The sequence below is a fragment of the Rhipicephalus sanguineus genome, chromosome 9 (assembly GCF_013339695.2).
Source record: "Rhipicephalus sanguineus isolate Rsan-2018 chromosome 9, BIME_Rsan_1.4, whole genome shotgun sequence".
NCBI classification, from domain to species: Eukaryota; Metazoa; Arthropoda; class Arachnida; order Ixodida; family Ixodidae; genus Rhipicephalus; species Rhipicephalus sanguineus.
Window position 1 is genome coordinate 113058171 of NC_051184.2, and position 25196 is coordinate 113083366.

A 25196-nucleotide genomic window follows, 5' to 3' on the forward strand; every position below is an offset into this window, starting at 1 on the left:
ATATGACGTTCATAAAATAGACGCAAACGGGTGAGAAAGAAAACAAACAAGAAAAAGACGCGCTGCTGGGAATCGAACCCACGACGTTGCGGCAGCTGCGGTAAGCGCCCGACGCGAAACCAACTAAGCTATCTTGGCAGTTGCTGGGCGCTTCCCGAACGCGCCTTATATCTTTCACACATTCTCTCTCGCACGGGGCTCTCCATTGGCGGTGTACGTAGGCGAGGCGGAGCGGTGCCGCCGTCTGTGAGAGGTGAAAAGAAGCAATGCGTCACTATCGACACTTACTTGCGCTTGCTCCGAGATTCCGCGCGATATTGGAGGTCATGGTTAAAGCGTCTGATACCAGCGAGGGGCACTGGCCGCGCTGGCGTCGCCGAGGAACCCTAGACGCAGTTGCGTTCTTTGCCTTTCGCTTCGTGTCAGCGTTGGCCGCCGCATCGGAATAGTGCAGCTTCCACATGCACTTTTTTGTGCCTGTTTCTCTCTCTGTCTATTTTTTCTCTGTATTTGTATCTTTTTCTCTTTCTTCCCTTCATTTCCCTGTCTTTCTTCTTTCTGTACTCGTTCTTTCGCCCGTGCGAGTTGTTGCATCCCACGCCTGACCATACTGCGCAGCTGGTGGGCGCACGCGCATTCTGGGAACTAAGCGGAAGGGGAAGAAGAGGACGAAGAGAGACCGCGCCGGCCGTCTTGCGCTGCACCCGTTAGGCGCAACTATGCCAGATGCCAGAATGTAGCGGCCGTTCATGATGATGGTATATATCGAGGCGAATCGGGGGTCTCGTATGATTAAAGGAGCAGTGACATAAAAAATCAAGCTCGAGTTGTGGCCTTCGCTCGACAGCCTCGTATGCAAAAGCTTTTTGAGCGAAGTATGGATTGCAGCAAGGTGTGTGACCGGGCTAGTTGGCGCTAGTCCTCGTCGTTTCTTCGTCCTTGTGTATCCCACGCGCTGTTCACGTCAGTATGTATTGCGTCCGTTGCGTAGAAGCTATTTTATTTGGAAGGCAAACAGCGTATGAAAGCTCAATGGTACGTTCAGCACTCTGCGCCATAAACAGTATTATGACGTGTTCAGCTGGCCCCCCGGTCATGACCCAGGCACTGAGTGTCGATGCGCTGGTAGAAATAACGTCCGCGATCTCAGCGTTGTCATTGCGGTGCCGACTAGCAGCGAGGCCTGGCAGCAGCTTCAGTTCGACTCTCTGGGTTGGTTGTCTCAACTCCTTCGTCTTGGCCCCGCCGCTTCGAATGAGTTGTCGTGAGGTCGTCAGCGTGTGATAATCGGGAGCGACAACCTCTGCTGCATTACATGCAAGCATGTCGTGAAGCATTTGTGCGGGACTTACACCAGTGGCATTTCAAGTACTGCAAGAAGAAGTGTCTGTCGCGGAGAGCTGCAACGTTGGTTTATAAAAGCTTCCAGGTAGAAATGCCCATGCAACTTGCGTTTGTCCACGCGTCTCCGCAATGCATTCAACATTCGCCCTACCTACGTCTCCTCAAGCGTTGGCCCTACACAGTCACAAAAATGTGCTGTTCTTTGGAGCTTAATGGTTACATAGGCGAAACGCGCCAGCATGGACCACTGGCTGGGGACGAAACGCGCACAGCGTCGATAGCTTGTGTGGGTGCGTGTGTGTGTGTGTGTGTGAGAGAGAGGGAGGGGGGTGAAAGAAGCGAGCCCGGCGTAATGGAGAAATCGGCAGACGCAAGTGGAGTTCTGAGCAGTGCTGACGTATTTCACCTTTAATAAATTGAAGTGTGCTCGGCGACAGTCTGTGGCCATTCGACTGACTATGCCATGGTATCGCGGAATCCATATTCTTGGTGTGCTTCACTGAACCACTTGCCATGGAACCATCACCGGGCCGCTGGGGAGCCATCTGACTAACTCGACTGCTGCGACGAGAGGTCTGACGAAACAGCTTTGCCGTGCTTACCGCATGATTGCTGAGAGAGTATCAAGGGGCCTTGCGCAACAGTCGCGCAATGCGCATTGGAAGGAGCAACGCGCAACTGTTGTTATGCGCCCTTGTACCACGTAAGTGCTGAAAAACAGTAAGGGGGGGAGGCCACAGCTGGCACCATTCCAGGGCACGGACGCACACGAAGAGTATGAGACAATAAAGGCTTTCGCCAAAAAATTGTTGAATAAGTTGTTTGTTGTTGTTCTGAGTCACCGGACTACTTTTGTCGACAGGATAGGAGCGCCTAAAACGTTTCTTCCTATTCTGTATTCTTGCCAGCCAGCATGGCTCAACCTTGCTTCTCCAGGTGCCTACTCATCGCTGCTCGGGCCGGCGTTGATCTCAGAATCGCTTCTTTGCAGAGGATTGAAGAGAGAATGATTCGCGACGTCGCGAATCATAGCGATTTCTTGTAGACACTAATGACGGCGTTGACGACGGTGGTGGTGACGAAGACATCACTACACGTGCAAGCCGATCAGACGAAATGAGAGATGAAACTCGCTTCACCGTTTTGTGCGGCCCCGCGATCAGATTGGGGCCCTTTCGGGGCGTGACCGCGGGGCTGACAGCGCAGCAGCACTACCAGCGCTGCGAAGTGGTGGGCTTTGGATCCGTGTTGAACCACGCTCATTATTGGTCATACTTCTCAATATTACAGACATTTGTTCATCCCTCCATGGCGTTATTAATGGTTAATTAGTACTAGGGGTCAATTAATTACTACACGTGGACACAAAAAACACGACATGCGTAAGTTGATGTCACTGATCATTTAAACCGCTCCACTGTTGAAAGCCACATAGAGCTGAAAAAACGAAGCTTAGGCCAATTCGTGTACTGCCCAGCATTTCGATGCCGGCTGAAGCGCTGTTCGTTGCAGCTCCCATAGGCACTAGCGCCATATTTCCCTTTTGTGTAATATTTAGAAACTGTATGCCTTCAAGGGCCACATTTCTGTAGTCTCGCCGTTGTCGGACTTTTCGCGCACGACGCCCCCACCGAAGTATGCCAGTCACGAGATCATTCGCTTAAAATTCGGCTGTTGTCACACTTGTGTTACGGTAAAAGCCAGGCATTCTTGTCCATTTTACATTTATTTCTTAATTGCATAGATTGCCTAAACTGCAAGCTCGGAATGTACTATGCAATTGTGCGCGTCAGACGAAGCAATTATCCAGTGCACATGGAGCCAAAGTACCTAACGAGAAACGAGTGCATCCTATAAAAGAAGGCAAACACAGGCGCTCCGGTTCCCCGGCTTGAAGTTCTGCTGGCCTTATGGAACGCTCATTCTACCGAGAACAATAGCCAGCGATCTTTAAGCCAAGACACCTAAAACTCACACTTTTTATGTCATATTTCTGTTCACTCGCCAGCGCCTGGTTTTCCGCGAATTATGCCGCCGCGCCGCCGCAAAATCTGTAACCCATAGAAGCGCCGTTAACAAATACAAATGTTTGGTTCTGGTTGAAGTGAAGAATAACATTGGACACACGTGATATCGGAGGATAACGTTGCTTACGAAAAGCGCCAATTAAATGTCAGCAAAATTAATGAAATTGATTGACTGAGTACACGCTAAGAATGTGAGCATATGGGATGTTCGCGGCCCCTGAAGAAGCAGATCTCAACCAGGCGCTTCTTTCTATTGGCCCTCTGAGATCCGCTAGGGCAGAGGGGCAAACACAATGTTAACTCCACAAATGCATCAGGGCACGTGAACGCCAAAGTGCGAGTGCGATTACCAGACACCTAATTGAAAAATTAGGGTCGCCTCGAGATTTTAATATATAGTTTTGTTTTCTGTGATCTTCAGGATCGTCGGTAGTTGCAAAATCACCAATTCACAAGAATAACTTACTGATACCTCTAGTTATGAGGTTAATAGACATATTTCGAGAGATCTCTCGCTCTCTTCTTTCTGTTTAATTCAAACAAACGCGCTGCCATTGCTTTCGGTGGTATGTGGAAGAAGAATACGGTGGCTCGTGCCGCGATTGCGAGAGAGTCCCTGTTGGTGACAGACACTGCAGAAATTAGGCAGACCTCTATTATCAACGACGATAATACTCGTGACATTCTGTGGAGGTTGCTTAGATCGCTTGTTGAGTCCTGGAGCTCCACAGTACTAACAAACTTATCGGGCACCATTATGGACAACGACAGCGCTCCGGCTGCTTACGAGACAGAGACATAGCCACTTACGTGGGTATGTATCTCTTTCCGGTGTATATTATTTGAGCTAGCTCTTTCATCTTCTGCATGATTTTCAACTTTGTGGCTATCATTTCCGCGGCGGCTGCATTTTCGATGGAGGCGAAAATGTTTGAGGCCCGTGTACTTAGCTTTAGGTGCACGTTAAAGAACCCCAGGTGGTCGAAATTTCCGGAGCCCTCCACTAAGGCGTCTCTCATAATCATATCGTGGTTTTGGGACGTTAAACCCCATTTATTATTGGCTATCATTTCCGTCTCTCTGTAAACTTTCTTTTGATTTTTTGGTCACAGCTTTGGAAGTTCATAGTGCCGCGCACACGAAAACTAAGTTACGAATGCATCAACGCTCTGATCGAGAGCAGCAGAGGTCACTCAGTTATGTTCTCCATCTTTCGATACTTAAGGGCATCAGTTTTTATTTGTGACTCTTAATTGTTGCTCTTGATGAAGCATTGCTGTTTCTTTCGCTGTGTTTCGGGGTGGGTTTACACTTCAGCAATATATGGATCTGCGCTTATTTTATTGGTTTGCAGTGGTTCTAGCCACCTCCATGTTTTGCGTAGCGCTTCCTTTAAAATTTGTACTGACAAAATAAATTAATTTTGGTGCGTTGATGCACTATTCATAATTGCGTTTCTTAAAGCTGTGCTATGTCTTCTCGTGATAAATCTCTCAACCATTGTTTCCAACTAAAACTGCAGGCAAATTTGCATTTTTATGCTGCAATAGTTGTCGTTAAAACATGTATCGACGTGCTTCCATTTAAGCACCACGTTGTAAGAAATCATGCAATTTTATAGTAATGGTAGTGCCCATGTTCCTTTAAATAATTTTAAGATCAGAAAGGCAAATCGTCTTAGCGTATATTTTTGTTGCATTTAGGTAGCCATCGCCAAACGTAAAAAAGAAACATCAAGGGTTATGGAGTAATCTCCTACTACACTACAAGAAGTTAACTTCAAGTGCAGGGGTAGCCTTTTGTGTCACCTCTACAGGGAGGAAAAAAATTCAGTCAAAGTTTATAAAGAGAACGTTGATAAATACAAGGTCAACGTTGAACTTGTAAATTTTAGTCATTTATTTAAGAGAGTACCCGCTTAAGACAGGTACATGTAAAGTGTATGAAAAGTGTACGTTAAAATCCCCAGATAGTCTACTTTTACGGAGCCCTCAACTATGGAGTGCCTCATAATAATATCGCTGTTCTGGCACGTAAAACTTCAGATATTAAAAAAGAAAAATTTTAATTCAAAATGTGCGCATCTTCCATATGGAACCCACCCGAAGGAGGCCTCGCAAGTATTCTTCAATCCGTCCAATATGGCGTTGCTTGCATTCAAATGAAATCAATGCCTTATCCCTGAAAGCCGAGCGTGAGTTACCTTTGCGTTGTCGCCGACACATTGCAGTCCTGTTCATGCCACAAGATTATTTACTCTCAACCCAATCGCGCTCTTTGCATTATCCCTGCAGCTCACATAGCTAAGCGTGGTCGTCATGCACAACATGTTTTTCGCCCGCGTACTCATACAAAAGCATTTCCTTCATTTTTTCTCCACTGCAGCTAAGACTATAACGGGCTTTCTCACAACACCACCGCAATCACAAGCCTATCTAACTTCACGCATAGCACATGAAATGTAAGTTTACACTGGTCACTATGGCAACAGTATTTTTCGTACGAACACCCAGCTCTTGCGTTGTGCAATAGGTGTCTTTAATGAAAGAAAAATAAAGGGGTTAAACAAAAAAATGCTTGACTGTTCAAAAGATTTTCTCATCAACAGCTGGAACGAAAGCCCGATATATGAGGTATTGCTCTCACTATAGAACAGCAATCGAAAGCAAGAGCAATAGACCCATGCCAGTCCTACCTTAACAGGGGGACCACCTCCATCAAGAAGCAAATGCTGCGTTTTTATTTGATTTGATCTGATTTACTGATTTTCATTTACGCATGTGCAGAGCTGCCCTGTGTTTGTACGTGTGCATTCATAGTGCGAATATTTGTATTGCCGTGCTTCGCTGCCGTGCAGAAATAAAGGGCCCTCTAGCAGACTAGCCCTGCAGCGATCGTCAATGCCTTGCAACTCCACTAGGTCATCAATCAAGGCTCGCTCAACTTCTTAAGCTCCTTATTCGCTGAAATTAATTCCGGTGAAAACATCGGAGAAAACCAAATTGGTTGATGAAGTTTCACAGCTCAAGAATAAATACCAGGCCCACTCGTTTCATCTTCTCTGTTTAACCATCTCTACAGAGCGCATGAGCGCTGATTTTTCCAGCAAAGCTCGTTGCAACTCACCGATATCGGTTGCGGCATCGTACGCAGAAAAAATACGGCGCCGGCGAGTGGTCAGAAATGCGGAACGCAAAGGTGCGCCAGGCAGATGCGTACTTATATGCGCTGTTTTCCAATAATTGTGGTTCCCCGATCGAGATTTTGTCGGCGATCAGTAGTTTCCGATATGGCAGTCTGATATTTAATCGAGGTGATTTGTCACTCCCCTTCGCCACATTTCATTCTTGCCTGGATATGAATGCATGAGCGTCGTTGCTGCATGTAGCCACTGAAGTGCTGCGCTGCCAAGAAAGTGGATAAAGGTCTAATTGCCTGCATGGAGGATGACAATATTTAAGAGGTAGCATTGCGCAATGCGATTGATATAAACATATAAAGGTACGCCAGGCACACACCCTCCAAGGTTCGTTTGCCCAGACTTTCCTGGTAGGATTAGGGCTCCTAATTTTAGGGGCGAAGCTCCTTAAAACGGCACCCGTTCGTCCCCGTCGTAGTGCGTAACCAGTCTTAACGCTAGTACCAGATCTTGACCTCCAAGGTGGTGCCGGTGGGAGATTTCTCCTGTGCGTTGTTGAACAATAAAAAATTCGCAGCGTGCGCGTTAACTAAAAGCCGAATTCTTCTGTCTCTCATTCCCCATTAGCAGCCATTGGCATGTTCCAGTAGGAAACGTTAGTAGAAGTAGAAGTGTAAGTGTTAGCTAAAAGCCGGCTTCTTCTGGCTGTCATTCCCCATTAGCAGCCATTGTTTACCTCCAAGGTAGTGCCTGGTGAGATTTCTCCTGTGCGTGATTAAACAATAAAAATTCACAGCGTACATGTAAAATTAAAGTGAGCTGCAAGTCGCCATGACTCTCATCGACCCTTTAGTATAAACCGGCCCGATCTCACGTCGTTGATGATGTACTGGGCGTGAAGCTGCGCGACGCCGCCGCCAAGATCCTGCCGTACGAGAGCTTCTCCCCACTCATCATCATTCACCCCGTGGTTATGCTGTGGAATTTTTATCGTACATTTTTATTTTAGGCTAGGCATACTTTTTTTTTTCGTGCTGCAGAATATAGAGGAACGGAGAACCGAGGTGTAATACATCATCCTCTACACATTGAGCAATTTAGATCAGAACAGAGGAGACTTGAGGCAGAGTATGAGCGGTAAGCGGTCCCTAAATATCTATCGCTACAAAGACCAGAAAGACAGAACTGTCAATGGAGCCAAAGATACGTTGGCACTGCTGAAAAGCTTAACCTCAAAGCCCTCCGTCATTGCTCATGTCACTCTGTAGGTCACGTCTGCATATTTCTTCAAGGTTGTGGGCAACCCTAACATAAATAACTATGGTTAAACTTGGTTAATCGGTCTGGGTATCCTTTAGATGTAATTGCAGAATGTGAAAAAAAATATCTGCGGAAAATTGTTCAGTTCATATTTCTTTGCAAAAAAAAAAATCACACGAGAAGCTTGACCAGGGATTTTTAGATGCGTAGCAGCTCTTTGACTAGCCTGTGTAACGCTGTCCGTCCGCACAAACGCGAGGCAACGCGCTTCCCTCGGCGCAGGTGTTGCAGCGCTGCCAAGTAGGTAACGCCGCAGCTGGACGTTGACGTCACGCACCCCTCGCACGCTTCCCTTGCAGGTGCGCGCGTACGTCACTCTCTCGCTCACCCGCCGGAGCGCCGCAGCTGCCGGCTCCGACGCCCGCTCGCCTCCCGTGTCCGCGTTTCAAACAAACGTTTACACCAGTAAACGCTACACCGAGTTTCGCTTCAAACGAATCTTCCAGCGATCACCGCAGCACCCGCGTTAGCGTCGTTCAACCCGTGATGCGACCCGTGCGCAACGCTGCTGCTTCGCATCCCATCAGCGTTCCCTTCGGGAGATGGTCCAATTTTTTCTACATGCGTTCTTCTGCCTTCTCGGCGCAAACTTGTGTTCCTTTAGCGGACGCCCGTGTTTCTGTTTGCAGACAGTTGTTTTTATTGCGATAGCAATTATATGGACAGTCTCGGCTGATTTTTGCCGTCGCCGTCGCCGTCGCCGCCGTCTTGCACCGTATATGTATAAGTATGTATATCTCCACATCCCCTCTCCCCTTCCCCCTCTCCACTTTCCCTCTCCCCTCCCCCTCACTACTTCCCCTCTCACCTTTCCCGCTCTCCGCTTTCCCTCTCTCCTCTCCCCTGTACACTCTTCCTCTGAAACGCGGGCTAGACATACCGAAATTCTCTCCTGCGCAACGCGCGATGAGAACCAGCGCATGGCCGTCCCCTCCCCCTCTCTCTCTCCTACGCTGCCCCCCTCTCGCATGCCTGTCGACTGCGTTCCCCACTCGCCCTGTGAGAATTAACGGCCAGGCTAGAGGGAAGACAAGACGCGCGTAGCGTTCCTCTTCGGTTTCCACGACGCCAGGTCGGTAGCATGCGCAAAGAACGCCAACGGAACGCGATCGTGCTAGTGCTCCGGCTTCGCATCGCCTCATGCTACCCTTTAGCGGGAAATGGTGTAATTTTCTTGCTATCGCATTCATTGCTTCGCTCTTGCGGCGAAACTGTGACTTTTTTTTTTCAGGTGAAAGCATCAGAGGCCTAATCAAACGGAAAAATGGATCGTCTGCATCCCGCGATGTCGGCGTGACGTCAAGGGACATCATCATGTGATGACGGTGTCATTGTCATAACGTAGTTGCGTTGTTTTGGTTTTTCGGCACGTATGTCCAGTACTAAAGCGTAACAGAAAATAATTATTAAAAGAAACAACGAAAAATAAGGGAGATGAAGTAGAACGAATGTGCGAACACAGGACGCGCTCCAACTCACAATAGAATTTAGACAGATATACTTGATATACAGAAACAAACGAAGTAAGAACACTAAAGTAAATAATAAATATCCCAGGCTGCGAGTGCCACTGAACTCTGGCGAATGCAATTTTCTTTGTGATGTCTTGACGTAAAAGGCCTCAAATGTTTCAGTCGACCTTATGCCTTGTCAACTTTAATCTTACGCGATCTGCTTCTCTCGGTACTATGTCGCCCTTTCCCAGCGAAGACACTGATAGGCACAACGTTCAGGAAGCGCCTGCAGTCATAGACCCACTGGTGAAGGGGAACTGATTGTCCTCTATTCTCTGTTCGAGGTCCTTCCTTTTGAGGTAAACCGTTTTTTATCGACGGCCATTTGCTTCGACAAGCAGTACGAGTAAATAAGTCACTCGATGAACTGCACTCCACAGTTTCGCACTTGTCTTCGCCGCTACCAGTTTCCTTTTATTGCGATAGCAATTATATGGACAGTCTCGGCTGGATTTTGCCGTCGCCGTCGCCGTTGCCGCCGTCATGCACCGTATATGTATATATATATATATATATATATATATATATATATATATATAAAGGCCCCAAAGAAAAATAATTCAGAAAAATGCTTCCGAAGCGCGGAATCGAACCAGGGACTTCTTGCTCCGCAGCGAGTGACGCTATCCACTACGCCACGAAACGCAGATCCTCCACGTAGCTAACGGCGAGCGTTATGTACACTGTCAATTTTTATGAAAGGGAACACGCGAGCGTGTGGCCGGCGAGCTCCGGCGGCTGCTTGTAGCGCCTTCAGGCGTGCGCGAGAGCAACCACGGTCGCTTTTCGCGTCATCTAGTGGCGAATAAAACAACCAGTCATGGGTGAAATGCAACTAGCTGCAAGATTGCAACCCCCTCCCCCTTCAAGCCGATTACGCAAGAGGCCGGGCCAGCGGCGTGTCGTCTGCTGCTTGTAAACTGTGTTTGGCACGCGGGAGCAATCGAAACGCCGAAGCTCTGCCGCTTGGCTTTCGCGCGTTGCACTTCGGCCGATTTAGAGCGATTTAAGCGACAGCGGTGCAGTCAAGTGAACTTTCGTTCCTGGTTTCCGGTTTTCAAATCTCGCATCGAATGCTGTGGAAAACATTTTTCTGAGTAGAATCCCACTTGGCCGAGAACGTGTCACCTGTCGTTAAAAAATGTACTGGCATGTCTGAGCTCGATGCTTTAAAGTCATGCATAGTGACTTTCGCTGGGTTCGTGATGAGAACGCGAAATGGCACTGCACATCAAAGAGAAGTATAAAAGGCTTTGTCATGGTTGTAAAGATTTTGATCGATAATTATCAGTAACATAAATGACGTGAGCATGAAACATGAAAAAAATTTCAATGCGTTTATTGAAACTGGAAAAACGTCGTCTTGCTTTTGACGTCAACATTAAAAGTAAAAACAGATTATGAGAATTGTTAGTACCTGGTGGCGTCACCATTTGCGGCCCTGACAGCTGCCATTCTAGCTGGTAGGGATTGATAAAGAGCGGCGGTTAGGGACCTGTCTCTTCTCAGCTTCTCCCACTCCTCTTTAATGACAAGCGGCAGAGCTTCGGCGTTTCACCAAAAGCCAAGCGGCAGAGTTTCGGCGTTTCGATTGCTCCCGCGTGCCAAACACAGTTTACAAGCAGCAGACGACACGCCGCTGGCCCGGCCTCTTGCGTAATCGGCTTGAAGGGGGAGGGGGTTGCAATCTTGCAGCTGGCTGCATATTACCCATGACTGGTTGTTTTATTCACCACTAGATGACGCGAAAAGAGATCGTGGTTGCTCTCGCGCACGCCTGAAGGCGCTGCAAGCAGCCGCCGGAGCTCGCGGGCCACACGCTCGCGTGTTCCCTTTCATAAAAATTGACAGTGTACACTGCCCAACAACAAGCTGGAGAATAGGCTATCACTTTGTATTATCTCACTGAGGATAGAGAATTAGGTATGTTTTCTCCTCATTATTGAGGTCAGCTGTTCGACCAGCCACGACCGCTAAGCGTTGTACTCGAGAAGATCAGAATGAATCTTGGAAACAGTGCGAAATAGTCAGCATACGTTCCTGTCTGGACGTCAGGACGCAAATATAATGGAAGCACAAACGCCGCTTTAGAGCTTACGGGAGCTTGCACAACAACGGCTTTAGAAATTCTAGGCGGAATGAACCAGCTTCGACGGGTGTCGCCATATTGTTTTTTCGGGCGCTGCCTTTGGTGCCCAACGCTAAGAAAGTTGGTACCTGCCATGTGCTCGCTTTACACGCTCAACGCTTGAGCGCAGACTCTAGGGGGGCACCGAGCAGCGGACGCGTCGCGGATGACCACATCGCGATGAATTTTCTTTCTTTGTATTGTGTGAGCAGCTCCGCAGCCTCCACAGCGCTGCAACCAGCTTGTGAGATGGACTACACAGAGACGGCGTAACGCTTATCACACAGCTGCGCTATCCGAACCGGAAGTCGATGGAAAATATTTTAAACTTGAGTGGTCTGCACTTGGGAGCACGCAACATACGGTTCAGTCACCGCAGCTGTATACTTAATGAACGTTTTAGAGGGCAGCTCTTAGGCGGCCGTTCCTGCGTTGAGCGGCGTCGCCGTTCTCAGCGTAACCGATAGAGCGAGGAAGGACGAACGAGAGCGAAAGAACGACTGCCCCAAGGAGTTTTACACCGCGGGAGCCGGCGAGCCGCTTTATTAGCGTCTCGCAATGCCGCATGCCTACTCGCGCTTTTTGTGACAGCGCAACACATGCCTCTCGCGCACGAGCACGAGACAGTGGGTTGACCTGCGAGGCTTGTTAGAAGGCGTGGCTTCGTGGAAGGGACACTAGGGGGGGGGGGGGGATCGGAGATCTCTGTTCGTTCCGCGTTTGTTCTGGCGGTGTTGCGTCACAAAAGTGGGCCGTCCGCAGCTCTCTTCCGCCGAGAGGAAGAGGACAGCCAATCGTCAAGCGGTGAGCGGCGAGCTTTCCGGAAGTAGACGCGCATCGTTTCTCCTCGGCAAGAAGACCGTATATTTCAAAACGAAGTGTTTCTCGCCTTCTAATATATACAGTTGTTATACGCGTACAGTTATTGTTGTTATTCTCAAGCTCAAACAGTTTCTGAAACAGCAATAGGTTTCAGTGCAGATGTTTATTGGTGTTAATTTTTCTAACCTGCTGGCTATGTGAAGTCGTGCACACGAAAAAAAAAAAAAAGAGAGAAGTAGCGGTTGGCGCTGTTTATCAAAATGTCGTCCCACCGGAATGTCTGGCTTGGTCCCGGGTGTCGGATCGTCAAAGGGAGCTTCTTCTGGCTTTTATGAAAGAGCACCCACAGATCGCTACGCCGTCGTGCCTGCTGGGGACGTCGTTCACGAGTGAGGACTGGGAGGACACGTGGCAGTAGCTGGTAGCGTTTTTTATTTTGAACTAAGAAGTCCCTGCGCGTAAGACCACAGCCCAGTGGCAGGCCCGTTCATTTCGTTCGCACTGTGCGTTTCGAGAACCGAAAGTGACGCCGCACTCGCTCATGTCTTCAAACGCATCTCGCACCTCCAACCGCAAGAGAAGCACACGTCGCAAGCGCCATTTTCTCAAAATCAGCTTTTGCGGCAGCCGCAACCGCTGCATCATGCCGTGCGAAGCCCTTGTTCGCTCGAGAGAACGCGTACGAACGGTCTCGCGCTCCGTTCGTTTGTAGCAGACGACATGCTCGTTATGGCGCGGTATGACGTCATCAAGAAATAAAAGATCAAGCAAAAAGAAAAATGGCTACGCCCCTCAGAGACGTGGTTTTTGCCGCTTCGACCAATCGCGTGCGCCGCCAGAATGGGCGCAGAACGAACAGCGCAGAACAGAAATGTCCGATCACCCCACTCGTTATGACGCGGCGTGACGTCACCAAAAAAGAAAACCTCAAACAAAAAAAAAGAAATGGCGACACCCCCCGGCCTTGAGTGGCATCTCCCGCTTCAGCCAATCAGCGCGCTTGTTCTTCCCCAGGAGAATGAACAAGCGCAACGAACAGATCTCCGATGACCCCCTAGGTGCGTGGAGCGCTCTAGCGGACTCGTTAACGCCATTTATAGTCCGGCGCAGCGTTCGTGCCAGTCAGCGGCAGTGGAAGTTGGCGGCGCCATGTTCATCACGTTATCTTTACGCGAAAAGCGAGCATTCGCGCCGCACCGCGTCGTCTTGACGCATGCGCATTTGCTCAACTTGTATACAACAAAACATCTAAACAGCTGCTCTCAGAATTCGCATTGGGCAGTATCGTAATGGTCGGTGAACTTTTTCATTGATTCATTCATTATTATAGACGCTTCTTGTGGTTGAACCTGCCTCATGCTTCCCGAAGAATTTGCAAAAAACATTTACACGGCCCCCTTCCAGATATTTTCATTACCTTGCAGTCGTTTGTTTCAAGGATAAAGTGGAACCCTAATTTTTTTCATCAGCACTTTTAATTGTGTAAGTTTTGAGCAAACACTACTTGAACAGGCAACATAACTCTGCAAAATAACTAGATCAAGACCGTTGGTTTTTCAGGATGACTTAAGCTAGGTGTACACATGCACGCGTGGCCATTGACTTTAGCTTTGGCGTATGCGTGGTGTCAAAAGCTGGTTGCTGCAGGGTGGAAACTATGAGTTGTAAACAAACCCTACGCTTGCGCAGCAAAACATAGCTCTGTTTGTAATTGCATTATTGTTAAAGAAGGTTAAGAAAACTGCGTTTGTTTGGCATGTGATACGTCACATCAATACGCGATACGCTAATAAAGATTTACATGTAGGTTATAAGCATTTCATTATTGTATTGGTAACTGCCGATAATTGTGATGAACAACCAGCATGGCAGCGCCCATGCGGACGCGATCGCCCGCATAGATCGGAACTCGCGCATGCATCTTGCCCGCGGTCCTGACAGCAGTAAGTAAACGGTGCAATCGACTATCGCTATGTGTTATGTCACGCTGAGGACAATGTATAGGGCACGGTTTTTCCTAATTATTGAGATGAGCTGTTTGGTCAGCAACGCCTGCTAAGCCTTGTATCTGAGAGTTTAAAAACGAATTTTAGAAACAGCGCAAAATAGACACGAATACATCGCCGTCAACGCGTGAAGACGCAAATATAACGCAAACACGTCGGTTTAGATCCTGCGGGCCACACACCTTTCGACGGTGACATCATTATTTTGAGGGGCATGAAACCGGCGTCGACGTACACTGCTATGTTGCTGATTATTTTTCCTGTGATGTAGTTGATGCCCAACGCTTACAGTGTTGATTGCTACTGTGTGCTCGCTTTACTCGCCCAACGCGCACAATCTTAACACGAAAGTTTTATGCCGGGGTCCACCAAGGCTTTCATGAGGTATATTAAAGGTGAAATATGTCCACACTGCTCAGAGCACCATTCGCGATCTGCCGATTCCTCCATTACGCCGGGCTTGCGTTCTTTCGCCCCCCCCCTCCCCTATACACGCAAACACACACGGTGTCGACGCTCTGCGCGCCTCGTCCCCAGCCAGGCCTCCATGCTGGCGCATTGCTCCTATGTCACCATTAAACTCATTAACATAAACATTAAACAGCACATTTCCTGGGTGTGTAAGGCCTGTAAGTCCTGAGGAGGGCTTGTAAGGCCGACGTTCTAGGCATCGCCGAGACGCGTGGAGAGACACAAATTGCATGCGCAGTCCTACCTGAAAGCCTTTATATACCACTTTTTCTGCTGTTCGCGACAAAGACATTCCTTGTTGCGGTACTTCAGATGCCGCTGGTGTAACTCGCGAGTAAATGTTTCAAGACGGGCTGGCACGTAATGCAGTTGAGGTCGTCGCTCCATGTTATCACGCGCTGACGAGCACACGACAAATCATTCGAACAGGCGCGGCGAAGACGCAGCACTTGAGACAATAAACCCAGACAATCGAAGTGAAGCCGCTGCCAGGCGTCACTGCTAGTGGGCACCACAATGGTAATACTGAGATCGCTGACGTTATTCTTACTAGCGCACTCAGTGCCCGGGCCGTGGCCTGGGTCGAGCTCAACACGTCATAATACTGTCGATGTTATAGGGTGCAGTAAGCACTGTTGAGCTTGCGTACGCTGTACGCCCTCGAAATAAAACAACTTCTACGCAAAGGGCACAATTCATACGCTCAAAAAACATTTCCATTCAAAGATATCGAGTAAAGGCCTCATCGAGAGCTTGAAATTTAATGTCACTGCTCCTTTCAAGAAAGCTACGTACGATATTCACATGATTGGACCATAAAGTGCCCATAGTTTCGATAATACTGACGTATGTACTCTAACGTGAGGGCTGACGTAACGTCTCACCAAGAGTATCCTTTAAATGCCAGTGTTGTTGACGTGCCTCATAAGTCCACGATGTGCACATAGTTACTACATTTACAAAAACACGTCGATCTACATTGTAACGCTTGGCTCAAAGCCGTAAAATACAGCATAGAAGTACTCGCTGACTCCTTCGCATAAAACCGGTTTCCGCAATGCGTGGGATCTGCCGGATTTTTAAAGACGATAGTCTTTCTTGGGGAACTTAAACGCAGAATTTTTGGTCTGTCTGTCTCTCTGTCTGTCTTTCTGTTTGTCGGCACGTCCCTCGATTCAGCCACTCGGCCAAAGTTGAACCACTTGCCCAAGGGCCAGCCGTCTTGAACTGGTACGGCTGTTCATACTTGTGAACGTTGTCGATCAAAAAGTAAATATCATGCATATCTGAGGTGCAACATCACTAGGTAAGTATTAGGTGGCGTGTTCCTTTAATAGAAAATGCATACATACGTAATTTTAACCCATTAAGGCCCAAGCAAAAACTATTTGTTGAATGTAATTGAAATTTCGCGCACTTATCTAACTACAGTAGACAAAAACATCTGGCAAGTTTCATAGCGTTACATCTATTCCTTCAGAAGTTATGATACTGTACTTTAGAAAGTACGCTGGGCTCTGGCGATAGCAATGCAAGCTGGCTCGGCACACGAATAGCCAGCATGCTTGGCCCTTGCCATACTAATACAAAAGTTGTTTTGGCACATGCAACTTGTCGAAGCAGCGACGCATCATGCAAAGCGTTGCACCATACTTTTCGCAGCATCATTTCTATTTATCACAGACAGTGCACTTCAACCGTTTTTCAATCTTCTTGTGAAATGCCCATATGGATGGAGGGGACTGGCAGGCACACTGGACACGGAAGACCTCTTGATAGTTCTATTGTGTACACAGCACAGGTAGTGTCTTGCAAGTGTGCAGGTGAATGACATCAGTCAACTCATAGAGGGTCTGCAAACCTCCAGTAGGTTGGCAGATCCTCTATGCATTCAGTGCAGCAACGTTGATGATCTGTGTAAATAGGTGCTTCCATCTCATTTTCCCACGAATGAAAATTCTGAAGTTATACGCAGCTTGATTGTGGAGGTGAATCTCTCCCGTGCCAATATTTCTCTAGCTGCTGACGATGTTTCGTGATGGCACTACGTTTTTCTTTTGAGTTGATGATCATCTGCTTACAGAGCGTAATGGATCGACTGTGTCATAGTTCATCGCCATAGCAACTATGCTATTGTCTTTGCCCTTTACGAAAAGAAACTCGTTTCCCGGATCAAAACAGAAGCAGTATTCCCGATTTCTTTCGTTCCATCAGGCAGAAGGCATTCATTCGCACAGCCGTCTTCCCCCTCCTCCTCAGCCGTTTGGGAGTGACAATTACTTCACCAAGAGGCTCTCGTATATCCCTGCCGGCATCTGTTGCAGTCTCCCGAGTCTCAAATGAACGTAAAAACGGCATTCTTCTGAAGAAAATACCTGGTTTGATCTTTGAGGCAACCTACAACGCAATGCACATGTAAGCTCTCACAAAGGCCCAGTGTACTACAAAAAGTACACCAACATTTGATTACCCCTCAGAACAAAACTGTGCACTACAGCTGATTCTTGCGCTTTGCCGTGATTATATTGTTCCTTTTGAAGCACAACCAATGTGTTTTTTTCAATATATACAGTGTGAAACCTTAAATTATTTGAGAAAATGTAGTAGTCGTCACATGCGTTCGACGGGCGCTCGTTTTCCAAAAGTTGAACAACTTGTAGCACAGAAAAAATTCACCTGAGTCAATATGTTCGATTAGGAGTGTCTTGCTGCAACCTTTAGCATCAAAAATGCTAATCAGAAAAATTAGAATATTGGATAGTGTATTTTCTATTCCAAAAAATGAAGTGTACTTTTTAAAGAGTACGCTGGGCGCTAACGGGTTAAGGACCCTAGTTTCTTAAGCTGCGCTGAAAATGCATAAGAATGGAAGCTTGAGCGAGTTGGTATGTGTCCTGTGCCTTCTTTTACTTCGTCGTCGTCTAGTGAGCGCTGTTTCAACAAAGATGAAAATGCGACTGCGCTGAAATTTGCCTTCCTCCGTGCCCTTCGCACGAGCTCATTGTTGTGTTTCGGTTTCGGTTCTGTTGCACTGTACGAATGCCATGGGTTGGTGTTGAAAAACTTTAGTTTTGAGAAGGCCAAGAAGGTGAAAAAAAATATTTAAAAAATGAAAAAGCAGCGTTGTGGGCGGCCTTCAGGCTGCCGGTTGTGGGCGCCGCTCTGACGTTCCTGTTTTACCCAGGCGACGTGTAAATAAAAGAGTGTGTGGAGAGTACTCGTTGAGTGCGGACGTTTCTCTGCTTCAGCGCTTCGCGCCAAACCGCGTTTTCGGGCTGGCTGGCGTCCCCGCCGGTCGCGTTGGTCACCGCCGGTCTTCGCCTGCTGCTGCGCCGGGACTACCAGCACGCAACACAGCACTCATGTTTCCCGACGTATTGCCAGATGGCGTCCATATCTCACACAGCGCCTCTTCTATCGTCTTTACACGACATTTGCCGCGAAGCACGCAGATACGCGGCCAATTTTTCAGCTTGGCTTACTGCGATGGCATGACCCATTATTTGTGTTTTGAAAACTGTGAGAAAATGACATTTTTAATTTGACGAATAAACCCTACGAGAATCCGTTTAGAGGTGACCAGCGTGAAAACTATTTTGTTGAAGTTTATACACATCTGCCAATACTGATTATAAAAAAGAGGCCGGCAATGATACTATTTAAATCATTTGAGAAAATCTATAAATTTTACATCAATTTTGTTTATATTATCTACATATTTGACAAACCACGGACAGTAGCGATGAGCTTCGTCGAAGCTCAATACCCTGTCATGAATTGATGCTAAAGTTCGGTCTAGATTTTATGAACGTCTAAGAAATCTAATATAAGTTTGTGTCTTGTCTGTTATAATTACTTACAGGCGTTACAGGTCGAACAGAAGAGGCGGTAATTTATTATTTATTGTTTCGTCCCATTTTTAGTAGTCATTTCACTCCAGCTGTTCTCTAGTCCTTTGGTGATTGACCTTCCTCTAAGAAACGTAAGGACATGGTGTTCAAGTATTTAGAAGCACATTCTGCATGTTTTTTTTTTTCAGGAAAGTGTTGGCTGTGCCATCTGGACAGGAATATATGTTTTCGTCGAGCGTTAGAAGCATCTGGAATATATGATGTTCACTTATTTGGCATGTCACTAATAGATGATAATGGACTATATAAAAGATGTAGTACACCATCACTACAGGCGAATAGAGAATGGTAGTGCTCATTAAATGCGTTAGCGATATTGGCCTCATCACCCACTTAAATCTTCTCAACTACTAGTTCAACGCATTAGTAATCTTTGAGTTACGTAGGTTACCGTGACGAATACTTTTGCTACATATTTATTGTTGCGTCTCCAGAAAGATTTTGGTGGGAGGTATATACCTTCCACCAAAATATTTCTGGAGACGCTGCAGTAAATTTAGACAACTATTATCCATGGTAAGATTGTTTGTCAGCAGCTTATTGGTTTCTAAGCTTACAAGCAACAAAGAAATTCTTGTTGCAGATTTGGTCAAGCACAACACATTTTCATTTACTTTTTAAGCTGAGCGTCACCCAACAAATTCAGGGATTATGCCTTCGTTTTCTCTAAACAGCTCGAACAAATTTCTCAATGATTAACAATACGCGTAGATCCCTTCCATAGTGCGCATACATCTACAGTTCTTTATGAAAATGAATCTAAATGAAAGGGAAGCGTTTCTATACCTCAGACACCAACCGCTTTAGAGAAGCTGCGGAAACGAACCGCGATACAGTTATCTATGATTGCATTGCTCACTTTCCGTGTGTTCCTGAGCGCACTGCTGCAATTCAATATTCTGTGTAATTCTAGGCTATAGAGCTCTGTGCGAGAACATCGCGGCATCCGCGGCGGCGACGTCAACTATGCAGCTCACGATGCTCAATTCAGCCAATTGCCGTGTGGATGTTTATGACGCAGTAAAAATTAGGCTTATGCCATCATTTGTCGACAGATGAGCGCGCGATTTCTGATGACTTTTTAACTGCAATGTTCCTGCGAGCATTACAATTGTTCATTTATTAATTATTTATTTATTAGTATACCCGTAAGACCCAGAGGATGTTACAGAGGGGTGCGGATACAATATTGCCACGCCCACTTCTTGTTTTATTTCTATGTATTCGGGCTTCACCAGCAAGGACGGTTATCAACGCTCGACGGTGTCCGAGAAGCAGTGTTCGAGAAGCTTGGCGATTGTAGTAGATCGTTTTGTTAAGATTGGGCGCCGCACGCGAATGTTCCAGCTTTGTCGAGAGATACAGCCGCCACCAGCGATATTGCTGGACAGTTCGATAGCGCCTGTATAAAAGCCGACGCGCTTGACCGCTTGTCATTTCATCGACGGTCGACGCCCTGTTCGCCGCTATCAGTGCATTGCTGTAGTTTGTCTTTCAGTTTCCTGGCCACAAGTTCGGCCAAACAAAGAGTTTCATTTCTGACGTGCTGACTGCTGCCTTCTACGACATCACGACCACTCTCTGGTGGAGGTGCTGCTTCCCTAATGTTCCGGACACCTACGAAGAGCCGGGAGCGAAGCCCACAGCGTAAAGAAAACGTCGAAGACCTCGTGCAACAGCGAGCTAGCCGCAGTTTACAAGGCTTGCAACCCGAATACAGTCTCCTACAGGACAAGCCAAGGACCACGGCGACGAATACAACTGGTACGATGACAGCCGTAGCGTCCCCTGTAGCTGTCGTGATGCAGCCGCCCAGAGAGCCGCCGACCTTCCGTGAATCACCAAGCGACGACCCCGAAACCTGGCTGGAGACGTTCGAAAGGGTCTCAAGCTTCAACAACTGGACTTCGAGGACAAGCTGCGCCACGTCTACTTTTACCTTGAAGGCGCTGCAAGGACCTGGGTCGAGAATCGGGAGTCCACTCTTCGAACCTGGGACGTCTTTCGCACCGCTTTCCTGGAGACGTTCGCAACCGTCGTCCGAAAGGAAAGGGCCGCAGCCTTGCTGGAGACACGGGTCCAACTTCCAAGTGAAAGCGTGGCCATCTTTGCAGAGGAAATGACCCGGCTGTTTCGCCACGCTGACCCTACCATGCCCGAGGACAAGAAAGCCCGCTTCCTCATGCGAGGGGTAAAACAAGAGCTCTTCGCTGGTCTGATGCGGAACCCACCTTCGACAGTCCAAGAATTCGTCTCAGAAGCGACGACGATTGTGACGACGCTGAAAATGCGAACCCGCCAGTACAATCGCGGTTCGATTGAAGACAGCCCAGCTGTTCATGCCCTCGCCTCCGACGACCTGCGCGAAGCTATCCGAGCGATCGTTCGAGATGAACTGCGCAAGCTGTTACCCTCACCACAGCCTCAAGTGGACTCGATCGCAGAGCTCGTTCGATCAGATATTCAACAGTCACTGGGTGTTCCTCACCCTGCGTCGCCTCAGCCGCAAGCCATGAGCTACGCTGTAGTAGCGCGACGGTACGTTCCCCCTCCGCGCCCACGTCAAGACACCGCATCGCCACAGCTCGGCCGCCAGACGCCGCCGCCGCCACTACCACCGACGCCCTACCATCCGCCGACAGGACAACGACGTTTGGCGTACCCCTGACAACCGCCCGCTCTGCTACCACTGCGGGGAAGCCGGCCACACATACCGCCGCTGCCAGTACCGACAAATGGGGCTACGCGGATTCGCCGTCAGCGCGCCGCGCCCGTAGCCAGGCGAACGGCCTCGCGACATTGACGACTACCTCACCGGAACACAGTGGCAAGAACTACGACCTTCCCGCTCGCCGTCGCCCGGCCGCTACATGTCACCGCACCACCGGCAGTACACTGGCCCAAACCGGGGCCGGTCGCCTAGCCCGTATCCGGAAAACTAAGGGCACCAACCGATGGAGGTGCGGTTGCTGAACGACGAAATGCTGAAGATCCTCCGCCGTCGACGACGCCGCCGCGACGATGTTCCGAGCCCCCGCCGCACGCCGAACAACGTCCTGAAGACGAAACTTTGCGACCGGAAGCAGACCTGACGACGCAACGCAGAAGCAGCGGTGCAAACCGACGTAGCCGTGACCCGACGCCGCGACGTAACCGCAACGCAAGACGACGGACTAGCGACCTCGACGTTCTGATCGACGGCCACAACGTCACCGCTGTCGTCGATACTGGAGCCGACTATTCCACCATCAGTGGGCTGTTCGCAGCAAAGATGAAGAAAGTTAGGACTGCTTGAGAAGGCCCCGAGATCCGGACCGCTGGAGGCCATCTGATAACGCCGATTGGTGTCTGCACGGCGAGAGTCACCATCAATAACCGGTCTTATCCTGCGAGCTTTGTACTCCTACAAAATTGCTCCAGAGATGTGATACTTGGAATGGACTTCCTAAGTGACCACGGCGCCGTCATCGACCTGAGGTCTGAGTCGATAACACTAACCTCAGACAAAGCGCTCCCGCCCCAAGCGATACCAGGGAACCATGCATTGAATGTGATAGAAGAGCAGGTGACCGTTCCGCCGCGCTCCAGCGTCATTATTTCCGTCGGCCCCACAAAACCTGCGAACATTGAAGGCGTCATCGAGCGCGATCAGTACCTACTCCTGAACCGTCAAATTTGCGCCGCACGAGGTATAGCCGAGCGGCGTGACGGTAAAGCAAAGTTAGTGCTGACAAACTTCAGCCACGAATATAGGCACCTCAACATTGGTACGACGGTTGCCTACATCGACGAATGTGTAGCCGCCAGCGATGCTTTCGCCCTATTCGATGCTGCCGAACCTACTTCGACGAATAGAGGTCCCGAAACGGATTTTGACGTCAACCCGAGCCTTCCGAAGGCCAAGCAAGACCAGCTCAAAACCCTGCTCCTGCAATACAAGGACTGTTTCTCGTCGTCATCGCGGGTCCGACAAACGCCCCTTGATAAGCACAGCATTATAACAGAAGAAAATTCTCGACCACTCCGTCACAGCCCCTACAGTTTCTACTCGAGAGCGCGACGCGATAAAGAAACAAGTGGACGAGACGCTACGCGACAACATCATCCAGCCGTCCAAGAGTCCGTGGGCGTCACCCGTGGTGTTAGTGAAGAAGAAGGACGGGACATTGCGCTTCTGCGTTGATTATCGGTGCCTGAACAAAATCACGAAGAAGGACGTGTGCTCCCTCCCACGGATAGACGACATCCTGCATCGACTTCACAACGCGACGTACTTTTCGTCGATGGACCTCACGACCGGCTATTGGCAGAGCGAAGTAGACGAAAGAGACCGAGAAAAGACCACTTTTATAACACCCGACGGCCTCTTTGAGTTTAAGGTCATGCCTTTCGGTCTTTGCTCGGCACCTGCGACGTTTCAGCGCGTCATGGACACCGTACGGCCGGATTGAAGTGGCAGACGTGCCTCGTGTATTCGGACAACGTAGTCGTGTATTCGTCGACATTCGACGAGCATCTCCGGCGGCTTGAGGCAGTACATCAAGCAATCAAGACCTCCGGACTGACCCTGAAGCCAGAAAAGTGCCGATTCTCGTACGACGAGCTCTTGTTTCTGGGTCATGTGATCAGCAAGTCTGGAGTGCGCCCAGATCCGCGGAAAACAGCTGCCATCGCCGACTTCGCGCCACCCACCGACACGAAGGCCGTGCGCCGATTTCTCGGCTTATGGGCCTATTACAGACGCTTCGTCAAAAACTTTTCACGGATCGCCGAACCATTGACGCTTCTCACGAAGACTAACGTGGAATTCAGGTGGGAAACGGCGCAAGTGCAAGCCTTTCAAGAACTTAAACGACGCCTGCAGACGCCACCCATACTTGCGCATTTCGACGATTGCGCCGATACGGAAATACCCACCGACGCAAGCAGCACAGGACTCGGTGCCGTCCTTGTGCAGAAGATTGACGGGCTTGAAAGGGTTATAAGTTATGCTAGCCGGTCACTATTCAAGGCAGAAGCCAACTATTCCACAACAGAAAAGAAATACCTTGCCAATTTTTGGGCAAAGCCAAAGTTTCGCCCCTTCCTTTACGGCAGGCCCTTCAAAGTTGTCAGTGACCATCACGCCTTATGTTGGCTAGCTAACGTGAAGGAACCTTCAGGTCGTCTGGCACGATGGAGTCTGAGGCTTCAAGAATTCGACATTAGCGTCGTGTACAAGTCCGGACGAAAACACTCTGACGCCGACTGCCTGTCTCGTGCCCTTGTCGACGCGCCGCCGCAAGACGACGGCGATGACTGCTTCCTCGGAACTATAAGTACCGACGACTTCGCCGATAGGCAACGAGCCGACGCGGAACTGGGGGGCCTTATGGAGTACCTCGAGTGCAAGCGCGCCGTTGTTCCGAAGGTATTCAAGTGAGGACTACCGTCGTTTTTCTTACGGAACGGCGTTCTCCTGAAGAAGAACTTCTCGCCCCTTCGAACCGACTACCTTCTCGTCGTGCCCTCATCATTGCGACCAGAAGTCCTCCAGGCCCTACACGACGACCCGACGGCTGGACACCTCGGTGTTTCCCGCACGCTCGCCAGAATACAGGAAAAATACTACTGGCCACGCCTTGCTGCTGACGTCACCCACTACGTTAAGACTTGCCGAGATTGCCAGTGACGGAAGACACCGCCGACTAGGCCAGCGGGACTTCTGCAGCCAATCGAACCACCTCACCGGCCGTTCCAGCAAATCGGGATGGACCTACTGGGGCCGTTCCCGACGTCGACTTCCGACAACAAGCGGATCGTTGTAGCAACTGACTACCTCACTCGCTACGCCGAGACAAAGGCCTTGCCCAAAGGCAGTGCCGCTGAGGTAGCCAAGGTCTTCGTGGAGAACATCGTCTTGCGTCATGGCGCCCCAGAGGTCCTCATCACCGACAGAGGTACCGCCTTTACTGCGGACCTAACTCAGGCGATCTTCAAATACAGCGAGACGAGCCACCGCCGCACCACCGCCTACCACCCGCAGACCAATGGCCTCACCGAGCGTCTAAATAAGAGCATCGCCGACATGCTGGCTATGTACGTCGACGTTGAGCACAAGACGTGGGACGCCGTCCTTCCGTATGTGACCTTCGCTTACAATACGGCCGTTTAACAAACAACGCAGATGACGCCGTACAAGTTGGTCTACGGAAGGAGCCCGGCGACGACGCTCGACGCCATGCTACCGAACGTCACCGACGAAGAAAACCTCGACGCCGCCGCTTACTTACAACGCGCCGAAGAAGCTCGACAGCTCGCCCGCCTGGGCATTAAGACCCAGCAGCACACTGACAGCCGTCACTATAATCTTCGACGACGCTTCGTGGAATACCAGCCCGGCGACCGTGTTTGGGTTTGGACGCCGATACGCCGACGTGGGCTTAGCGAAAAACTCCTTCGGCGATACTTCGGGCCATACAAGGTTCTTCGACGCCTCGGTGCTGTTGACTACGAGGTCATCCCGGACGGCATT